The following is a 22,348-nucleotide window of genomic DNA, read 5'->3' as shown; positions in this document are numbered from 1 at the left end:
AAGGTTCCTTCCCCACTCTGAACTCTAGGGTACAGATGTGGGGACCTGCATGAAAACCTCCTAAGCTTACTTTTACCAGCTTAGGTTAAAACTTCTCCAAGGTACAAACTATTTTATCCTTTGCCCTTGGACTTCCACTGCCACCACCAAACATTTATCTGGGTTTATTGAGAAAATGTTGTTTGGAAACATGTTTCCCCACAAAATCCTCCCAACCCTTGCACCCCACTTCCTGGGGAAAGTTTGGTAAAAATCCTCACCAATTTGCATAGGTGAGCACAGACCCAAACCCTTGGATCTTAGAACAATGAAAAAAGCATTCACTTCTTGAAAACAAACATTTTAATAGAAGAAACAGTAAAAAGAATCACCTCTGTAAAATCAGGATGGTAAATACCTTACAGGGTAATTAGATTCAAAACATAGAGAATCCCTCTAGGCAAAACCTTAAGTTACAAAAAGACACACAGACAGGAATATTCATTCTATTCACACAACTTAATTTCTCAGCCATTTAAAGAAATCATAATCTAACGCATATCTAGCTAGATTACTTACTAAGTTCTAAGACTCCATTCCTGTTCTGTCCCCGGCAAAAGCATCACACAGACAGACACAGACCCTTTGTTTTTCTCCCTCCTCCCAGTTTTTGAAAGTATCTTGTCTCCTCATTGGTCATTTTGGTCAGGTGCCAGCGAGGTTACCTTTAGCTTAACTCTTTACAGGTGAAAGGATTTTTCCTCTGACCAGGAGGGATTTTAAAGGTGTTTACCCTTCCCTTTATATTTATGACACCCTCAAAATCTTTTTCAGCATCACTGCTTCCCAAGACAGAGGTCCCCATCGTGTCACGCTTACATTCTTTGTTCCCAGATGTGTACATTTACATTTAGCTGTATTAAAATGCATATTGCTTGTTTGTGCCCAGTTTGCCAAGTGATTCAGATTGCTCTGAATCAGTGACCTGTCCTTTTCATTATTTACTCTGCCCAATTTTTGTGTCATCTGCAAACTTTGTCAGTGACAATTTTATGTTTTCTTCCAAGTCACTGATAAAAAAAGTTATAGCATAGTGCCTTGAACCAATCCCTGCAGAACCAAACACACCTGCTCGATGATTCCCCGTTTACAGTTATGTTTTGAGACCTGTCAGTTAGATAGTTTTTAATCCATTTAATAATGTGCCATATTACCTTTCTACTGTTCTAGTATTTTTTTTAATCAAAATGTCAGGCAATACCAAGTCAAATACATTTCAGATGTCTAAGTATATTTTCATCAATATTATTACCTTTATGAATCTTGTTGTAATGGAGCACTGTGACTGGGTGTATCTACCCCACACTGACCCAGCTGAGGTTAACTGTACATTATGCAAGAGGCCACACACCCCTCGGTCCTACTGGGCATGCACAACCTGGAGACAGGATATAAAAGGGAGTGGCCCAACTCAGTTTGGGCTGGTGGAGAAGCAGAGCAGATGCAAACTGCAGGCACCTGTCAGGGAGTTGCTGGTGTCACAGATCATAGAGGCCAAGCCAGTGGGATCTGCACCAGAACCCACACTGACCCTGGAAGATGAGAGTGAGCCAGAAGGCTGAAACCCCAGGAGAATTGACAGAACAGGAACCAAGAGTAGGAAGCGACCCAGGGAACATCACTGTTAAAATAGGAAACCAAGCCAAACCACGGACTATCAGTTTCATAGGCCCTGAGTCAGAACCCAGTAGAAAAGGGTGGGCCTAGATCCCCCTACCCTGCCCTACAGCCACTGTAGGGTGTGGGTGCTGCTCAAGGACTCTGGCCATTAAGCCATGCTTCCTGAGAGCCTGGGCAACCCCCGGGACTCTGGCTGCTAAGCCAAATTGCCCTGAGAACAAGGGCAGTTCCAAGGACTCTGGCTGCTAGGACAGGCTACCCTGATTTATAAACTAGGATAGCCACATCTTCTCTAGCTACTTAAGCTGTAACCCCTTATTTGTCACACATAACATGACACCCCATGATGAGATGCATCTACCCCATGACAGGCACTCCTCTCATGCTAACCATGGAAGGGTGAATAGAAGCAAGGGAGGCCAGTTAGCCCTAAGCTGTACCTGGAGGGGAGGTAGGATGAATGAGCTTTAACTGAAGATAAAGCTCACCTGGGCAGAAACAACCAGGGCTTCTATCAAGCCAGGGAGCTGGCAATAGAGAGACAGCTGCAGTGAGGAGGCTGCAGTCTTGCTGCCTGATACACCCGGGGGTGGGGGGAGGGAGTAGAAGCCTGTAATAGAAGTCCAGGGAAGGAGTCCCTAGGAAGCAGTCCAGGGAAGGAGAAGAAAGGGCTAAGAGAACAGATCTGAACTGCTGGTTCGAGGGCCCCTGAATTGGAACCCAGCGGAGAGGGCAGACCTGGGCTCCCCTACAAGCCACTGTGGTAGCAGCATGGTCAGTGCAGTGAATATGGAGACTGCCTGAAACTGTGTGGAGAGAGACTCTTGTAAGACCCGGGAAGGGGAGAATGATTAGCACTTGGCTAGAGGGCTAAGCCATGAAGGAGAGGTACTACAGCTCGTGACCAGCAAGATGGGGGCTGCAGAACAAGTGACTGTGGCAAGGCTGAGTGACTGCTAGACAGTGGCAAGCTAATTCCCCAGATGAAGCATGAGGAAGTGCTGCTTCCATTACACTTATCTCATTTAGAAAAGCATGTTGATTGGCACTAATTATAATACCTTCCTTTAAATTCTTTATTAATCAATCACTCCATTACCTTGCCCAGGTCTAAGTCAGACTGATAGACCTGTAATTATTTGTGTCATCCCATTTCCCCTTTTTAAATATTGGCACAATGTTAGCAGTCTTCCAGTCTTCTGGAATTTCCCCAGTGTTTGGAGATTTTTTTGAAAAATCAGCATTAATGGTGCAGCAAGCTCCTCAACCAGGTCTTTAAAAACTCTTGGTTGAGAGTTATGAAGACCTGACAAATTTAAAATGTCTAACGTTTGTAGCTACTATAAAAGATCCTCCCAAAATATGAGTGGAATGGAAAGTGTGTTGTAGTCATGCTATTTCCCCCCCCAAAAAATACAGAACTGAAATATTTATTGAACACTTCTGCCTTTTCAGCATTATAATTGATAATGCTAACATTTCTATCTAGTAATGGACCAATACCATTGTTAGGATTCCTTTTCTTCATAATATACTTAAACTCCTTATTGTCCTTAATTCTGCTGGCCATAGATTTCTCCTTCTGTGTTCCTTTGCTTCTCTTATTAATTTCTACAGTTCCTATTTTACAACTTATTTTCATCATTATCAACTTCTCCTTTCTTCCATTTGTTATATACTGTTTTTATAACTGCCTTTATTGTCCCTCTATCCCAGGGTTTGGATATTTTTTTTAAGCCAGTACAGATTTCTTACTCAGTTGTGGGATTGAGGCATCTTGTAAAGTGTTTTTAAACAATTTCACATTTTTCTGATAAAATTCTTCTTTGCAACTGATTTGGCTCAAATGTTTTCAGCTTTGTTAAACTGGCCCTTCTAAAGCACCAAGTATATTTATTACTGGTTTGGACTTAACTCTGTTTGCAGATGTGGTTGTTGTAACTATTTGGATGGGATTGTTCTGATTGTTGTCCTTCCATGCTTAACCCTTTCTAAGGAAATTTTAATATCAAGTATTTATAGCAAAACTGCATTAGTACCTTTTCCCTAACAATATGTAACCATCCTACAACTCCACTACTTCATTCTGCTCCCTTCATCTTTGAAAGAAACATTTTTTTTATTATCTACAAAACCAATTACCTTCATGAAATAGACACAATCAGGGAAAAGTGTTATCAAAATCATCATCCAGGCAAATCGCAAAGGGATGTGGCCTACTTTCAGAATGACCACCATCAAAATTGATCTCTGACTAGGTCCTCAAGGTGCCGCCACTGGCAATTTTACTGCACCACTGAAGCTTTTGGTGTCCACGTGATTGCTGGCCATATAGTAGCATTCCTTGGTAACCACACTTTGTAATTGGTTGGTTTTCCATTTTACTAATACCTCCCTACCAAAAAAGCTAACAAAACTGAAATAGTGCTGAATGAGGTGGTTGCTCGGTTCACCTTTGAATATCCTTTTTTTTCATTATGTCCTGCCACTTAATATGGAGGGGGGAAAATGACAAAAAATGCCCAAAAAATGAGAACTGAAAGCTACAATCTGGTGTTCTTCAGCCTTCCTCAGCACGCAAATTTCACTTCTGTACAACAGATATTTTATACATCCACAGCTTTGTTTCAAGCTTGATGTCACAATGTCCCTGCAGAGCCTTTGAAAGGCCTGAAGCATGGTAGCAACTTCTGCTATACAAGTGTCCACATATTTTAAGCATCTTTCAGCACTGTCTATGATGCTGCCCAAGTATTTGAGAGTTACCATAAGCTCAGTGCCCCATCTGGAGAGATTAACACTAAACTGTTTCTAATCTGGAGCTGGTGGCTGCTTGATGGATTTAGTTTTCACTGGCCTAATAACCTGACCAAGGCATGCAGATTCTTTCCAGACCAGATTGGCCATTAGCTGCAGAAATTCACAACTTAGCCAACAAATAATGTCATCAACACATTAGAGCTCTCAAAGCAGATTGGTATTCAATTCAACATACCACCAACTGTCTCCACAAACTTCTCTATCAGTGCTGATATTGAACAATGTGACAGAACACAGCTGTGCCAAACTCCCATGGAGATAGGAAACCAGGCTCTGCATCTGCCATTGACTTAAACTTGGTTTTCTATTGCAGTATACGGCTCTTCTATCAATGACATTATCTTCCCAGAGACACTGAATCATTTCATCAGATCCTAAAAATGTGTGATGGACTGAATCAAATTATGATGGAAGTTTATAAGAAGGCTGCACACAGCTAGTTACATTCAGACATCTTCTCAAAAAGATGTCTCAAGATAAAGATCTGGCCAACAGTGGGATGTCCAGGTCTAAAGCTGCACTGAGTATTCTGGCCTTTCCCATGAAGTGCATTGTTGAATTGAGATATTAACATGGAAGCAAAGACAACAGCATAACATCTCTGTAGTTGCAACATTCAGCCTTATCACTCTTTTTGGACAGAGGTCCTTCTTTCAGTCATCACAGACAATATTAGTGTGCCAGATGGTCTGGAAAAGCCTGTGCAGTCAATCAGAAGGTCTGATATTCCCATACAAATACCTTTGAATTTGCAGGTACCCAATAATTTACAGGAAGAGTTCAGTTTTTTGGCTGAATCACTGCAGTGCAGAGAGAACAACAATAATCTCACCTGTCTTCAGCAGTTTAGGGGTGATGTTCACTGTTCCCTCTAAGCTGTGTGCGTGTGCATGCACACACAGACCCTAAACCCCGCACACATGGCGAAACATCGCGCTCACAAAAACTGAAATGATACGTAGGAGCCAGGCCGAAATATCATTTACGGGCGACTTTTGACATTGTTCGCCCTCCATTTATCAACACAGCCAGATTCTACTAGCTGGCAAGGGGTGGGAAAGGGACAGGAGAGCAATGAATCATACCCCTCCCTGCCAGCATTTCGAACGTGGAACGTTGATCACATCGGGATGGTTGGGATCCACACATCTCCTTGTAGTCTGTTCATTTGGCTGTGTACAAACTCAAGTACGTACGAATAAGTCAAAATGCCTGGCCATAGTTGCTAAGGAACGGCAAAGATTTCCCAGAAATGAACAAAGGTAAGTGTTGTTTTCGTGACTGAAATCTTTCAAAGGCATTAGACTTCATACATTTACTCATGATGTTTTACCATTTTCCCATGGTTTTTTTGCAGCAGATGCATGGACGTGATCGGAGCTATGCACAAACTTCCGGTATCCTGATCTGAATGATCTCCCCTTTTCCCTTTTGTTGAGTCATGCTGTTAAGTGCATTGAAATAGTAGCCATATAATAAAAGTATTAATTTTAAATAAACCAATCTGGTAAAAAAATCAATCCCAAAATGTCACTGTCTAGAGGTCTAAAGTGTAAAAGAACAGCTACTTCATTTAAATCTGGATGGCTGGATGAGACTATAGAGATGGTTACACCGAAGTCACATAGTGTAATGCTTGTTAAACTTTGTGAAATATTCACATATGATGAGCACAACGGAGTGCTTTGTGTATATTGTCGAGATGCCAGAGCTTAGGGAGAATTTTCAACAGGAAGAATGTGGAAGTTGGATTTCTTAAAGCGTCATCTGTCAAGTAAGTCTCATATAGATGGTGTAACAAGACTTAGAAACAAAAACCCTTCCTTACAGAGCGGATTGCTTAGCATGATTCTTGAAAGTCCAGCTGAAAAGCAGAGGAGGCAAATTAATCTTGAATGCAAGTGCTCAACCCCAGAAGAAATCAAGGTACTTATGGGCAGTGTGTTGTTGGCTGTTAAAATAAACAGCTCAGTGCTTTCTGTTCAGGATATTAATGACCGTATGGAAAAGTATGTGCAGATACCAGCAAGCTGGAGAAGTAAAAATTATGCTTTTGAATTTCTTGAAATTACCAACTGCGTTGTCCAAAAGGACCTCATGCATGAAATAGCATCAGCAATGTTTCATACTCTAGCTGTTGCTGAAAGGACTGATATATCTATTAACAGATACTTGATACTCTAATATAGATCCATAAATTCTGCAGAATATAAAACTTCGTTTGGTGGACTATTACGATTGCAAGAATGTGATGCTGTTTCAATGGTGTCTGCAATCAAAGAGTTTTATAAAAAGCACCAACTTGATCTAATGAAAGTGGTGATGTTCACATCTGATGGTGCCTCCGTGATGTTGGGCAAACTCAGTGACATGGCGGCTCAGATGAAACATGATATTCCACACTTAGTCCACCAACATTGCGTTGCACACCGGGAAGACTTGGGGATTTCCGATGCATGGAAAGAGGTCAAGCTGATAAGAGACATCGAAACCTTAATGAGAACTGTCTACATGGTGCTGTCGGTCATCTGGGAGAAAACCCAAATTTCAGAAAATAGTGGATGTTTCTGAATGTGAGTCAGTGGCTTTCAGGCCACTCAATGAAGTGCTCTGGTTATCTAGGCAGTTTGCATTTTGAGCAATTATTTGCAACTATAATCCTCTTCTGGAATAGTTTGAGCAAGACAAAGATACTGATCCAGTTTCTAAATACTGCCACAAGAAGCTGAATACCATGGAATACCGAACAACATTAGAAGTTTTGAATGCTGTTTTGTAGGAGCTGGCTTCACTATCCACCCTGCTCCAGAAACGGAGCGTTACACCTCTTGAAGCATTTAACCTTGCATGAGGTAAATTGAACAAGTTCAGAAGACAGTACCTTGGACATTCAGTTTAATGGAGTGACAAAGTTAAGGCTTTCTTAGATATGAGCTCTCAAGAAAATAATCAATCAGAGGGGTAGCCGTGTTAGTCTGGATCTGTAAAAGCGGCAAAGAGTCCTGTGGCACCTTATAGACTAACAGACGTATTGGAGCATAAGCTTTTATGGGTGAATACCCACTTCGTCAGATGCATGTCAAGAAAATAATGAAATTGATACCAGTTCCATAATAACTTTCATAAACATCTTATGTGCACATTTGGCAGACAGGTTTCCAGAGGATGAAGTCCAGGAGTGGTCCTCTTTTGATTGTGCAGCAATAGTTAATTGTGACTTCAATTTTGGAATTCATCAGGTCAAATCCCTATTTTCAAAATACAAAGACTTTTTTGCTGAAGAGATTGTTATAGTCAGTCAGTACAATGACTTCAAGTTTTCAGTAGCTGAAAGAATCAAAAGCCAATTGGTTTTAAGTTTCCCGGATATGGTGACATTTGCTCACCAGAACGAACAGTTTCAGGATCTTGCAAAGTTGATGGATATTGAAGGAGCATTCCTAGCATCAAGTGCAGACTGTGAGTGTGGCTTTAGCTTAATGAACACTCTAAAAAGCAAACTATGGAATCGTTTACAAGTAGATCATTTGGACATGCTGATGTGTATTAAGAGTTAGCAGCTGGATGGAGGACTGATAGATCTGACAGAGTTTATATTGAACGGGCAAATGAAAAAGATTGCAGGGAAAAACAGTAAGGTTAGTTTAGCAGTCTTTGACATTTTGACCAATAAGGAAATTAAAATGCATTTGTAATTATATATCTTATTCTTGACTGATCATTTATTGATATTTTTTAGGAAAATTTTAAATTTAAAACACAAACTCTTGTTTTTCTTTTTTTAAACTTATGATGTCTCTATCTGAAAACCCATATAAATTGACATAATGGCATACTTATTAAATTGTCTTTATTATGTGTTTATCAAAATCTTTTCAGACATGCATATAGAATGAGAGGTGAAAGTGGACACCAATGGGCAGAAGCCTATGGACTGATAATGATCATAATTAATATGCTTGATATATGCTCATGATTGTCTATGAAAAAGATCATAAAGCGTAATGCTTAAAACTAACTTCTGCTTCATGAAGAATGGTTAAATTTCCTTTTTCTAAGTATATAAAAATGACATTTATAAAATAACATGGTGTAAAACTATTATTATCGCAAATTGAAAATTAAAACTTTTAAAATGTATAAGCATTTTACTTGCTTGGGTGCATTTGCCTCATGGCACACAAATTTGAACTCTGCTTCAAAAATTTGCACAGAAGAAATTTTTTGTGCACACGGCCTGTCAAAAATTAAAGGGAACATTGGTAATGTTACAAACCTCTAGTGCCTTCCCAGGCTTCAGGTAACGGACTGTGATCCATGTCTCTTCCTGGTTGAAGGAAGGTGACTCTATTGGAACTTCCTTCCCCATCTCATTTGTAGAGGGAATGTGGATGGAAGACAAGTGAGAAATGTCTTGAAATGGTTTTCCTATTGATGCAACTGATCTTGCAGATTGTAACTGATGCTGCCATTCCTATTCTTTACTAGAAAATCTGGTGCCTCCTTCCCCCACAAACACTGCAAAAGCTAAAAAGAGGATGAAGTGCTTGTGCCAGGTGGCAACCTGTTCTAAGTTGGCTGCTTGAGTCTACCACCAAGATTCCTTATCTATATTACCCAATGACTGGATGACAGTCCCAAAGTCAACCCCCTTCAGTCTTTGCTTTTGCTCTTGACAAAGGTGTCCTTGAAGATTCAGATCATCACCTGTTTTTTCCTCTTAGCTCCAACTGCAATGGGCATCTTCTCACTGATCCACAGATGATATTTGAGGGTCTGGGGCCGCAGCACTGAACTTGCAGTAGTCGACACTGATGACTTAAAACAATTCAATTCCTCATCAGAAGAGGGAGGAAATGAAACATCAGTTTATAATGTGTCAATAGGCTTAAGCAGTTCAGTAGACAAAGCTGCCAGATAGCTTCCTTGTAGTAAGAGCTTTTGGTTGCATTGGTCTAATTTTTGGCCCATTAACTCTCTGTTTGAAGCTAGAGATGTCCTTGAATCAGCAGAAGCTGATGATCAGTGTCAAGGTCACCACCTCTATGAACTTGAACTTCTATGGCTGTTGACCATGAATGATTGTTAATGAGGACATAATTAATAACTGTTCTAGTGAAACCATTTGGGCTGTACCAGGTCTGTTGGTGAATCTTCAGGTGACAGAATAGCATAGGGAGGATATTTGTCCAGCTGAAAGCCAGACAGTCCTAGTTTTGCAAAGCACTGTCCCTGTCCAGTAGGGACTTAGGGCTGGACATGAGTTGTCTGATGAAAATAAGAGGAGGAGACTGTGTATGCAGGAGAAGCCAGTGGAGGCGGAAGTGGGGGTGATGCTTGTGTGTGGAGAGGAGCAGGACAGGCATGTCTTGTATTCTGGGAATGCACAATTGGTTACCTTAGAGCAAGTCAGCTATAATGATGTCATTGACAGCTGCACATTCCAGCCTGTTCCTGTTCTTCTGCCCAATACTAAACATCAAGCATTTGTGCCCAGTTGTCATTATCTTTTTCTAAGTGGACATTAAACTCACCTCCAGGTTCAGTATGTTTGCACCGTGATGGTGATTTTACTGAAGCTGCCCACCTGCAACAGTTTAGTCAATTGTCCTTGTAGCTGAAACAGCCATGCGTTTCTCAGCCACTAAGGTGAAACCAACCAATAAAACCTTATAACAAGGCCATTCCACTGTCCTGATGGCAAATGTAAAATTTATTTTGGAACATTTAAATAGTGTCCACAAAAGCTAAAGCCATCCTCCTCATCAGGCAGTTGAAAAGACTGAACATTGATTTCTGTGCTTTATTTGAAGTGAACTAGCCAAGAAATGATGAAAAAGTTGGCGATCATATAGCTTTATTCTTATGGTCACCCCAAAGAGTTGCTCCAGCAATGAGTGGCCATTGAACTTTCACCCAGTGCCCAATGGGCATTGTATAGTTGGCTGGTGATAAATTAATGACTTATCAATGTCCAATTCTGTACTGGCTGTGGGCATCTTATCATAGTGCATGGCTCCACCAACAGAAAAGCCAACGATGTGGCTGAAAATAGATTTACCAGCCACTGCAGTCAAAGTTGTAATGAAACTCTAAAAAGACAAGTCATCATGATCTACTATTTACCCTGCACATTAAAGAAAACTTGTATGAAAATATGGCTGAAAGAGTATTGAGTAGACCTTGAGTAAGTCTTGTATTTTGAAATAGGTGAGTGAACAACTCATGGAATCATAGGCTTCATGGGCAACTCCTCAGATGGTGTAAACTGGCATAAATCCCACTCTTACAATAGAGCTATGCCAAATTGCACCAGATGAGGATATGACCCACATGTGCATCTGTTTTTTTACATCTATTCTAGATATTTCCAGGATGCCCAACCCCATTGCATGGGAGTGTTATATGCAGTAATTAAGGTTTACATAGGTGTCTGTAGTAGAATCTGAGGTGGATTTTATGACACCAGTGTTAATTAGTTTTTGCTTACTGTGGGCCTAATTCTGCCACCCCACCCCCTGGGCACAAGGAGCAGTACCCAAGTATGTAAGTAGTCCCACAATGTGAGTAACGGTTGCAAAATTTATATGTTGTCTATGTCTGTGTCTATGTTACTGCTGTAGTTCCCTCTCATCAGCTATTCCAGTGTCTTTTGCAAAAGTCTTGCAGCATTCACTGAAAACAGTCTCAGGCAGAATAGCTGCACATTTTCTAAAAAACAGAATTGTCCCCAGTTGTACAATTGATAGCATTTTATCTAGTCCAGTTGGGAAATATATTGAATTGGCTACTAGACCTCATTGGCTGAATGGTAAGTCAAACATCCTGGGAGTTTCCCCTTTTTAATTTCCTTAATTCTCATTATAACCCATTTTATTATGCTAAATAATTCCTCTCCCTCCTTGGTGTTTGTCTTAAAATATTTGTAGAATGTTATCATATATATCCCCTTCGCTGTTATTTAGCTAAGCTATGCATATGTAACTCATTTAATCTTTACACACAAGTGTACCAGCTACCTAACCATTTCTGCTGCTCTTCTCTGAATTCCTTTCAAATTGTTGTCCTCTTTATAGAAAAGAGGGGCCCAGAATGAAACAGTATTCCCAATGCAGTTGCAGCAGATCTATATATACTTGTCCTGTGATGCTCTTTGCGTAGCTTTTTTTGCTACCAAATCACATTGAAAACTGGAAAGCTGCCCTGGGTATAGGAAAGACCCAAGCATAGCCAGTGGGGGATGGGATCACCCGAGTTATGGCCCAACCACATTTTGGCCAGGCCAAACTTGAGTGGTGCTGTGATCCTGCACACCAAGTTTGGCCCAGCTGCCCTGCAGCCATGATGGAAGGGTGGCTACGACAGATTTGAGTGAGTGACATTGCAACCAGATGCGTGGGGTGCAGCACCATTCAGGATTCAGTTAACCATGCCACTCTCTGAAATTTGGACGGCATGGGGTCAGGCAGGAGGTGGGTGTAGCCTGTATTTGGCTAGGTGAAATATAGGAATAAGTCAATAATGCAATGATTCTACAAGCCTCGTGGCCCGTAAGACAACAGCTAATTAAATTGGCCAAACTAATTAAGGACTGAGGCCCAAAAAGCCTTAATGTAAGGGGACTGTTGCCCCCTTACTAATATTCAGTGGGGGTGTTTTGGTTGGCTAGCTCCCAGTACTAAAAAGGGGGAAGGGTCGATGCGGAATCAGGACCCTGAGACTGACAATGACTCCCCCAGGAACAATGGGGAGAGGCCAGTGCTCCAGGTCAGCCTGAATGACAGGGCGAGCAGGCTAGTCAGGGAGTCAGGAGGCCAGGGAGGTCCTGTCCTCCGTGTGAGCTGGAATTGCCTGGGTCAGACAGAGTGAGGCCGAGCTAAGAAGAAAGCAGGGGCCCAAGCTAAGCTGGGGAGCAGAGCTGGGCCAGATCCAGAGGGATCAGAAAAGCAGCCCAGAGAGATCAGACCCTGTCCTGGGAGCAGAGCTGCAGCCCCAAAGCTAGAGGCACAGCCCAGAGAGAGCAGACTTGCCCTGGGAGCAGAGCTGCAGCAACCTGAGCCAGAGGGGCCAGAAAAGCAGCCCAGGAAGCAGGTCAGTGCTGGGAGCAGAGTCACAGAAGCAGCCTGCAGAGCAGACCTGTCCTGGGAGCAGAGCTGTAGCAACCAGAGGCAGAGGGGCCAAAGAAGCAGCCCAGGGAGCTGGAGGCAGAGCAGCAACAGCAGTGCTGAGACAGAGTGGTGGAGCTGGGGCTGGAGCAGTCTGGAGCTGGGTGCAGTGAGCAGCTGGGGAGAGGGGGACCCTGGGCAGAGCCCAGCACAGGAAGACGCCTCAGCCAAGAGGCTCTGCAGGCAAAGGCTTGGATCATAATCCCGACAGGGCGGGGGCGACACTGGGAAGAAGGTTCCTACCACTTAGAGCCTAAGAGCATGTGACCACCACCAGAGCAAGTGTCCAACCCACAGCATCCCTGCAGCACAGCCAGGGCCTGAGAAGAAGGACTGGGACTTACAAGGAACAGACTGTGAATTGCTCTGACATTCCAGAGACACTGTTTGTGATGTTCCCTGCCAAGAGCGGGTTGATGTGTTTCCTTTAACCTTTGTCATTTTTCCTTATTCTTTTTAAAATTAATAGTTGATTAAATAACTTGCATTCACTTTAACTTGTATGTAATGGTCAGTGGGTCAGAAAAGTGCCCAGTGCAAAGAGAGTACCCCGGAGTGGGGACACCCTAGCCCCTGTCCTAGGTGACCACAGCAGGGTTGGGGGTCGAGCCCCCCCAAGAATCCTGGGCCCAGACTTGTTGGGGTTACGAGGACTCTGCCAGACAGGAGAGTGGAAGGGGAGTCCTCAAGGGCAGGGAGGCCACTGGGTAAAGGAAGTGGGAGCGAGGACTCAGATCCTTTCGCTAGCCCACTTCACCGGGGTAGTGCAGAAGCCAGGAAAGTTCCCCACAAGAGCGGGACTATTGCCCCGCTTACATTAAGCATAAGTAGCTAACCAAGTCATAAGCTATCACAAGATAGAATGCTGTAATAAAGAAACTGAACAAGTAACAATGAGATGCTGGTTTAGAGAAGCTTGGTATATTCTCAGTTAGAGACATCAGCTGATGTCTGACTACAAGGATGCCATGGTAACTAATTGGCATATATGCTAATAAACTGAGGTAAAATGATTAATAACCTATGGGAGAAAGGCAACCCAAGGGTGAGGAACTACAAATAAGGAAGAGGGGCTGAAACCTTTACTGAATATGCATTAGGCATAGTGGCATCAGCATAATACATTATAAAAGTTGTACCCAGCCTATGTGCTTTGAGAGGAAGAGATACAACTCTTCGGACAGGCCAGGATGATGATCACTGATGATGGTGGTGGGAATGATGAGGAAGATAACTAAAACTTCAGATTGTTTTGCAAGGGATGAGGTAAGTATATGGATGTTCCGTTCATTCTATGTTATCTTTGCCTGCCTTGCTGAGTTGGAGAGTTTATGAATTTGCTAACTGTGTTAATGAAACAATTATAAATATATTTCCTAAGTGTGAGTGTTGCAACCATGCTTACAGGGGCTCCTAACTGAACAGTAATTCCGATACTACTGGGCCTGATCTTGGGACAAAAACCTACCATACTTCAGAATGCTAACTTGGGGAAACTAAATCAGTATAAGTGGCAAAGAGTCCTGTGGCACCTTATAGACTAACAGAGGTATTGGAGCATAAGCTTTCGTGGGTGAATACCCACTTCGTCAGATGCGTGTAGTGGAAATTCCCAGAGGCAGCTATAAATATGCAAGCAAGAATCAGACTAGGGATAACAAGGTTAGCTCAATCAGGGAGGATGAGGCCCTCTTCTAGCAGTTGAGGTGTGAACACCAAGGGAGGAGAAACTGCTTTTGTAGTTGGCTAGCTATTCACAGTCTTTGTTTAATCCTGAGCGGATGGTGTCAAATTTGCAAATGAACTGAAGCTCAGCAGTTTCTCGTTGAAGTCTGGTCCTGAACTTTTTTTGCTGCAGGGTGGCTACATTTAAATCTGCTATTGTGTGTCCAGCGAGGTTGAAGTGTTCTCCTACAGGTTTTTGTATATTGCCATTCCTAATATCTGATTTGTGTCCATTTATCCTTTTATGTAGGTACTGTCCAGTTTGGCCGATGTACATAGCAGAGGGGCATTGTTGGCACATGATGGCGTATATTACATTGGTGGACGTGCAGGTGAAAGAGCCAGTGATGGTGTGGCTGATCTGGTTAGGTCCTGTGATGGTGTCGCTGGTGTAGATATGTGGGCAGAGTTGGCATCGAGGTTTGTTGCACGGATTGGTTCCTGAGCTAGAGTTACTATGGTGCGGTGTGTAGTTGCTGGTGAGAATATGCTTCAGGTTGGCAGGCTGTCTGTGGGGAAGGACTGGCTTGCCTTCCAAGGCCCGTGAAAGTGAGGGATTGTTGTCCAGGATGGGTTGTAGATCACTGATGATGCATTGGAGAGGTTTTAGCTGAGGACTGTATGTGATGGCCATTGGAGTTCTGTTGGTTTCTTTCTTGGGCTTGTCTTGCAGCAGGAGGCTTTTGGGTACACGTCTGGCTCTGTTGATCTGTTTCCTTATTTCCTTGTGTGGGTATCGTAGTTTTGAGAATGCTTGGTGAAGATCTTGTAAGTGTTGGTCTCTGTCTGAGGGGTTGGAGCAAATGCGGTTGTACCTCAACACTTGGCCGTAGACAATGGATCGTGTGGTGCATCCGGGATGGAAGCTGGAGGCATGAAGATAGGCATAGCGGTTGGTGGGTTTTCGGTATAGGGTGGTCTTAACATGACCGTCACTTATTTGCACCATGGTGTCTAGGAAGTGGACCTCCCGTGTAGATTGGTCCAAGCTGAGGTTGATGGTGGGGTGGAAGCTGTTGAAATCGTGGTGGAATTCTTCCAGGGTTTCCTTCCCATGAGAAAGGAGACTCCAGAAAGTCCAGAGACTCCAGAAGGCAGGAGTAAATGCATCCAAAGCAGAGTTGTCCAGACATTCTAGTCAAAACTGTAGAAAGTTCTGACTTTCTCTGCCCTGTGCCAATTGTTTGCTCCAACCCTCTCTCTTCACCTCAGCCTCATTCCACATCTTACCCTCTTCTCTCCTGGCCCTGTCCTGTTCCCCCCAGTCCTTTTTCTTTCCATTTAGTTGATCTCCCAATAATCCCTCCCCAAACAAATGATTGTTGAACTAACATGTGGTTTGCCACCATCGCATGATTCACTCTGCTTGTGTGTTAGACACCTTCTCCAACTCTGTGTCTGTTATGTCTACATAGACAATATTGTCATTGTTTCCTGGTACTCCCCCATCTGTCTGTATCCATCTGTTACATTCTAAGTGTATGTCTACACTACGGAATAAGGTCGAATTTATAGAAGTCGTTTTTTTAGAAATTGGTTTTATATATTCGAGTGTGTGTGTCCCCACAGAAAATGCTCTAAGTGCATTAAGTGCATTAACTCGGTGGAGTGCTTCCACAGTACCGAGGCTAGAGTCGACTTCCGGAGCATTGCACTGTGGGTAGCTATCCCACAGTTCCCGCAGTCTCCACTGCCCATTGGAATTCTGGGTTGAGATCCCAATGCCTGATGGGGCTAAAACATTGTCGCGGGTGGTTCTGGGTACATATCGTCAGGTCCCCCTTCCCTCCTTGAAAGCAAGGGCAGACAATCGTTTCACGCCTTTTTTCCTGAGTTACCTGTGCAGACGCCATACCACGGCAAGCATGGAGCCCGCTCAGGTAACCGTCACCGTATGTCTCCTGGGTGCTGGCAGACGCGGTACGGCATTGCTACACAGTAGCAGCAACCCATTGCCTTCTGGCAGCAGACGGTGCAATATGACTGGTAGCCGTCATCGTCGTGTCCGAGGTGCTCCTGGCTACGTCAGCTGGGAGCGCCTGGGCAGACATGGGCGCAGGGACTAAATTTGGAGTGACTTGACCAGGTCATTCTCTTCAGTCCTGCAGTCAGTCCTATTGAACCGTCTTATGGTGAGCAGGCAGGCGATACGGATTGCTAGCAGTCGTACTGTACCATCTTCTGCCGGGCAGGCAAGAGATGAGGATGGCTAGCAGTCGTATTGCACCATCTTCTGCCAAGCAGCCATGAGATGTGGATGGCATGCAGTCCTTCTGCAACATCTGCTGCCACCCAAAGGTGTAAAAGATAGATGGAGTGGATCAAAACAAGAAATAGACCAGATTTGTTTTGTACTCATTTGCTTCCCCCCCTCCCCTGTCTAGGGGACTCATTCCTCTAGGTCACACTGTAGTCACTCACAGAGAAGGTGCAGGGAGGTAAATCTAGCCATGTATCAATCAGAGGCCAGGCTAACCTCCTTGTTCCAATAAGAACAATAACTTAGGTGCACCATTTCTTATTGGAACCCTCCGTGAAGTCCTGCCTGAAATACTCCTTGATGTAAAGCCACCCCCTTGTTGATTTTAGCTCCCTGAAGCCAACCCTGTAAGCTGTGTCATCAGTCGGGCGTCAGCCCTCCATCAGAGCAACGGCAGACAATCGTTCCGCACCTTTTTTCTGTGCGGACGCCATACCAAGGCAAGCATGGAGGCTGCTCAGCTCACTTTGGCAATTAGGAGCACATTAAACACCACACGCATTATCCAGCAGTATATGCAGCACCAGAACCTGGCAGAGCGATATCGGGCGAGGAGGCGACGTCAGTGCGGTCACGTGAGTGATCAGGACATGGACACAGATTTCTCTGAAAGCATGGGCCCTGCCAATGCATGCATCATGGTGCTAATGGGGCAGGTTCATGCTGTGGAATGCCGATTCTTGGCTCGAGAAACAAGCACAGACTGGTGGGACCGCATAGTGTTGCAGGTCTGGGACGATTCCCAGTGGCTGCGAAACTTTTGCATGCGTAAGGGCACTTTCATGGAACTTTGTAACTTGCTTTCCCCTGCCCTGAAGCACATGAATACCAAGATGAGAGCAGCCCTCACAGTTGAGAAGTGAGTGGCGATAGCCCTGTGGAAGCTTGCAACACCAGACAGCTACCGGTCAGTTGGGAATCAATTTGGAGTGGGCAAATCTACTGTTGGGGCTGCTGTGATGCAAGTAGCCCACGCAATCAAAGATCTGCTGATATCAAGGGTAGTGACCCTGGGAAATGTGCAGGTCATAGTGGATGGCTTTGCTGCAATGGGATTCCCTAACTGTGGTGGGGCCATAGACGGAACCCATATCCCTATCTTGGCACCGGAGCACCAAGCTGCCGAGTACATAAACCGCAAGGGGTACTTTTCAATAGTGCTGCAAGCTCTGGTGGATCACAAGGGACATTTCACCAACATCAACGTGGGATGGCCGGGAAAGGTACATGACTCTCGCATCTTCAGGAACTCTGATCTGTTTGTTGTTTGAACGCCAGCAAACATACACTGCAATGCTTTGTTGTACAATGATTCCCGAGTACATGTTACTGGCCTGGAGTGATAAAGTGTCCTACCATGAAGGACGCAATAAGGCTGCCGTCCCCAGAAACCTTTTGCAAAGGCTTTGGGAGTACATCCAGGAGAGCCGTGAATGCCAGGGCAAAGTAATCCTTTCACATGCTTCCTTTTAAACCATGTATAGTATTTTAAAAGGTACACTCACCAGAGGTCCCTTCTCCGCCTGCCGGGTCCAGGAGGCAGCCTTGGGTGGGTTCAGGGGGTACTGGCTCCAGGTCCAGGGCGAGAAACAGTTCCTGGCTGTCAGGAAAACCGGTTTCTCCGCTTGCTTGCTATGAGCTATCTACAACCTCCTCCTCATCATCATCATCTTCTTCGTCCCCAAAACCTGCTTCCATGTTGCCTCCATCTCCATTGAAGGAGTCAAACAACACGGCTGGGGTAGTGGTGGCTGAACCCCCTAAAATGGCATGCAGCTCATCATAGAATCGGCATGTTTGGGGCTCTGACCCGGAGCGGCTGTTCGCCTCTCTGGTTTTCTGGTAGGCTTGCCTCAGCTCCTTAAGTTTCACGCGGCACTGCTTCGGGTCCCTGTTATGGCCTCTGTCCTTCATGACCTGGGAGATTTTGACAAACGTTTTGGCATTTCAAAAACTGGAACGGAGTTTTGATAGCACGGATTCCTCTCCCCACACAGCGATCAGATCCCATACCTCCCGTTCGGTCCATGCTGGAGCTCTTTTGCGATTCTGGGACTCCATCATGGTCACCTCTGCTGATGAGCTCTGCATGGTCACCTGCAGCTTGCCACGCTGGCCAAACAGGAAATGAGATTCAAAAGTTTGCGGTTCTTTTCCTGTCTACCTGGCCAGTGCATCTGAGTTGAGAGTGCTGTCCAGAGCGGTCACAATGGAGCACTCTGGGATAGCTCCCGGAGGCCAATACCGTCGAATTGTGTCCACAGTACCCCAAATTCGACCTGGCAAGGCCGATTTAAGCGCTAATCCACTTGTCGGGGTGGAGTAAGGATATCGATTTTAAGAGCCCTTTAAGTCGAAATAAAGGGTTTCATCGTGTGGACGGGTGCAGGTTTACATCGATTTAACGCTGCTAAATTCGACCTAAAGTCCTAGTGTAGACCAGGGCTATGTATAAAACACAAGATAAGTCATTTGGGACAAGGGTTGTCTGTTTATTCTGTGTTTGTACAGCATTAACACAAGGGGGTCCTTGTCCATGACTGGGACTTCTTAGCACCATGGTAATATAAATAAATAATATATCCCTGTGGCTCCTTTGCAAATCCCAGCCTCCATACAGATCACTGTACAGAGGATTTATATCTCCACCAAACTTATTTCTATTCTTCAGCACTACTGCCCAGAAACATCCGTCACGTACTTCCAATATAAATATATTACATAGAGCTACAGGGGTGTCTTGTGCTATGAAATGAGTATCTCCTGCTCACAGATGATGGGTTTGTTGTTGTGGTGGGGTTTCTTTGTGAAAGTGAGAACAAGCATTCACATGGCACTGTTGTTTCCAGCGTTACAAGATATTTATATGCCAGATGTGCTAAAGATTCATATGTCCCTTCATGCTTCAACCACCATTCCAGATGACAAGTGTCCATGCTGATGACAAGTTGTCAAGGTTCCTTCCTCACTCTGAACTCTAGGGTACAGATGTGGGGACCTGGGTGATAGACCCCCTAATCTTATTCTTACCATTTTAGGTTAAAAACTTCCCCAAGGTACAAACTTTGCCTTGTCCTTGAACTATATGCTGCCACCACCAAGCATCTTACACAAAGACCAGGGAAAGAGCCCACTTGGAGACGTCTTCCCCCAAAATATCCCCCCAAGCCCTACACTCCCTTTCCTGGAGAAGGCTTGATAAGAATCCTCACCAATTTGTACACGTTTACACAGACCCAAACCCTTGGATCTTAAGAACAATGAAAAATCAATCAGGATCTTAAAGGAAGAATTTTAATTAAAGAAAAGATAAAAGAATCACCTCTGTAAAATCAGGATGGTAAATACCTTGCAGGGAAATCAGATTCAAAACACAGAGAATCCCTCTAGCAAAACCTTAAGTTACAAAAAGACACAAAAACAGGAATATACATTCCATCCAGCACAGCTTATTTTACCAGCCATTAAACAAAAGGAAATCCAATGCATTTCTAGCTAGATTACTTACTAATTTAACAGAAGTTCTGAGGCTGCATTCCTGATCTGTTCCCGGCAAAAGCATCACACAGACAGACGAACCCTTTGTTTTCTCCCCCTCCAGATTTGAAAGTATCTTGTCTCCTCATTGATCATTTTGGTCAGGTGCCAGCTAGGTTACCTTAGCTTCTTAACCCTTTACGGTGAAAGGGTTTTGTCTCTGGCCAGGAGGGATTTTATAGCACTGTATACAGAAAGGTGGTTACCCTTCCCTTTATATTTATGACACAAGTTCTGCTTGATAATGTTCCAAAGCAGTGCAGCCTGACGAATGTTCATGTTCATAATCTGAGTCAGATCCCACCAGCAGAAGGTTGATTTTCTTTTTGGGGGGTTCGGGTTCTGTAATTTTAGTATCAGAGTATTGCTTTTTTAAGACTTTTGAAAGCATGCTCCACATCTTGTCCGTCTCAGATTTGGAAGGCACTTCAGATTCTTAAACCTTGGGTCGAGTACTGTAGCTATGTTTAGAAATCTCACATTGGTATCTTCTTTGCATTTTGTCAAATCTGCAGTGCAAGTGGTCTTAAAACTAACAATATGTGCAGGGTTATCATCCGAGACTGCTGTAACATGAAATATATGGCAGAATGTGGGTAAAACAGAGAAGGAGACATACAATTCTTCCCTAAGGAGTTCAGTCACAAATTATTTAACACATTAATTTTTTAACGAGTGTCATCAGCATGATCTCTGGAATGGTGGCCGAAGCATGAAGGGGCATATGAAAGTTTAGCATATCTGGCATGTAAATACTTTGCAATGCCAGCTACAAAAGTGCCATGAGAATGCTTGTTCTCACTTTCAGGTCACATTGTAAATAAGGAGGGAGCAGCATATCTCCCATAAATTTAAACAAACTTGTTTCTCTTAGTGATTGGCTGAATAAGTAGGACTGAGTGGACTTGTCCCTCTAAAGTTTTAGATTGTTTTGTTTGAGTGCAGTTATGTAACAAAACAACCAACATCTACATTTATAAGTTGCGCTTTCACGAAAAAGATTGCACTACAGTACTTGTATGAGGTAAATTGAAAAATACTATTTCTTTTGGTTATCATTTTTACAGTGCAAATATTTGTAATAAAATATAAAGTGATCATTGTACACTTTGTATTCTGTGTTGTAATTGAAATAAATATACTTGAAAATGTAGAAAATAGCCAAAAATATTTAAATAGAACAATTATTGAAATTTATTAACAGTGTGATTAAAACTGCGATTAATTGCAATTATTTTTTTATTCTCAATCAATTTGAGTTAATCGCGTGAATTAACTATGATTAAATCAACAGCCCTACTGTCTACATAGATACGAACTGGCCTACGGTAGGTAACTATGCACTTGGACGGGATTCCATAAGGCTCTTATCTTTCCACTTCCCCCATGGACAATCTTCTGTTTCTGCCAGCACTTAAGAGATAGCATACCAGTTTTATCAAAGTGAATACTTTTGAATGCATGTTACTTGCCTTATTGAGGGGGTCACTTACCACTTGATGACTGAGAGACTTTTGTAGTTGGGAGATGGTCAGGATGGGGTGGGTCGCTTGTCAGTGAAGGACAGCAGAAAGGTTCGTGAGGATGGGCAGCTTGTCAGTGGGGAAAACTAGCAAATAGAGGGCTGGGAGTATCATAGCTCTTGTCCATGATGAGATTATTTGGCAGCTGGGAAAGAGAGTCTAGGACATTTGTCATAAGTGAAAGCTGGCTTAGAAGACTATTATTTTGTGTGTGTCATGTTTTTTGAGAGAAACCCTAATATGGGCTTTTGGAGAAGGACAATCATTTAGATAAGTGCAACCAATTGTAGTGACCCCTCCACCAATTCCTTCCTATTCTGTTCTGTTTATCCTTTTAAGGCTAATACATTCTCAGTCATAGCTAGCATCCCAGCATATTAAGGCAGATTGTTCCACAACTAGCTCGGTCATCCTTTCATCCATTTACAGGATGTGGTCCCAGTGCAGGGCTCTTTGCCTTCAGCTTCTTCATGTGGTCCACCTTCTTTCTCTTCTGCATATCTTTTACCAGTGTGTCATTGCCATTTTTCATGCACAAACATGTATCCTCTTTGCTCACACAAGCCTCAGACTTGAATTAAATAGTATGTTTGCCATAAGTGAGTAGTGTCTGGTATGCTAACATCATCATGACTATCAGTGATTAAGGCTCATGCAAA

The 22,348-nt window shown here is 43.5% G+C and overlaps 1 long non-coding RNA gene across 1 annotated transcript; it reads right to left on the bottom strand.

The window, feature by feature from the left end:
• Window positions 1-19,785, bottom strand: LOC122465547. The gene is made up of 3 exons (XR_006290474.1): window positions 19,575-19,785; window positions 9,044-9,048; window positions 1-15 (listed from the first exon to the last, which is right to left on the bottom strand). It is a non-coding gene; the product is annotated as an uncharacterized LOC122465547 (long non-coding RNA).
• Window positions 19,786-22,348: the final 2,563 nt, after the last annotated feature.

This window comes from Chelonia mydas, chromosome 4 (assembly GCF_015237465.2).
Source record: "Chelonia mydas isolate rCheMyd1 chromosome 4, rCheMyd1.pri.v2, whole genome shotgun sequence".
NCBI lineage: Eukaryota > Metazoa > Chordata > Testudines > Cheloniidae > Chelonia > Chelonia mydas.
Note: the sequence above shows the minus strand (reverse complement) of the source record. Positions and strands in the feature narration are given on the sequence as shown.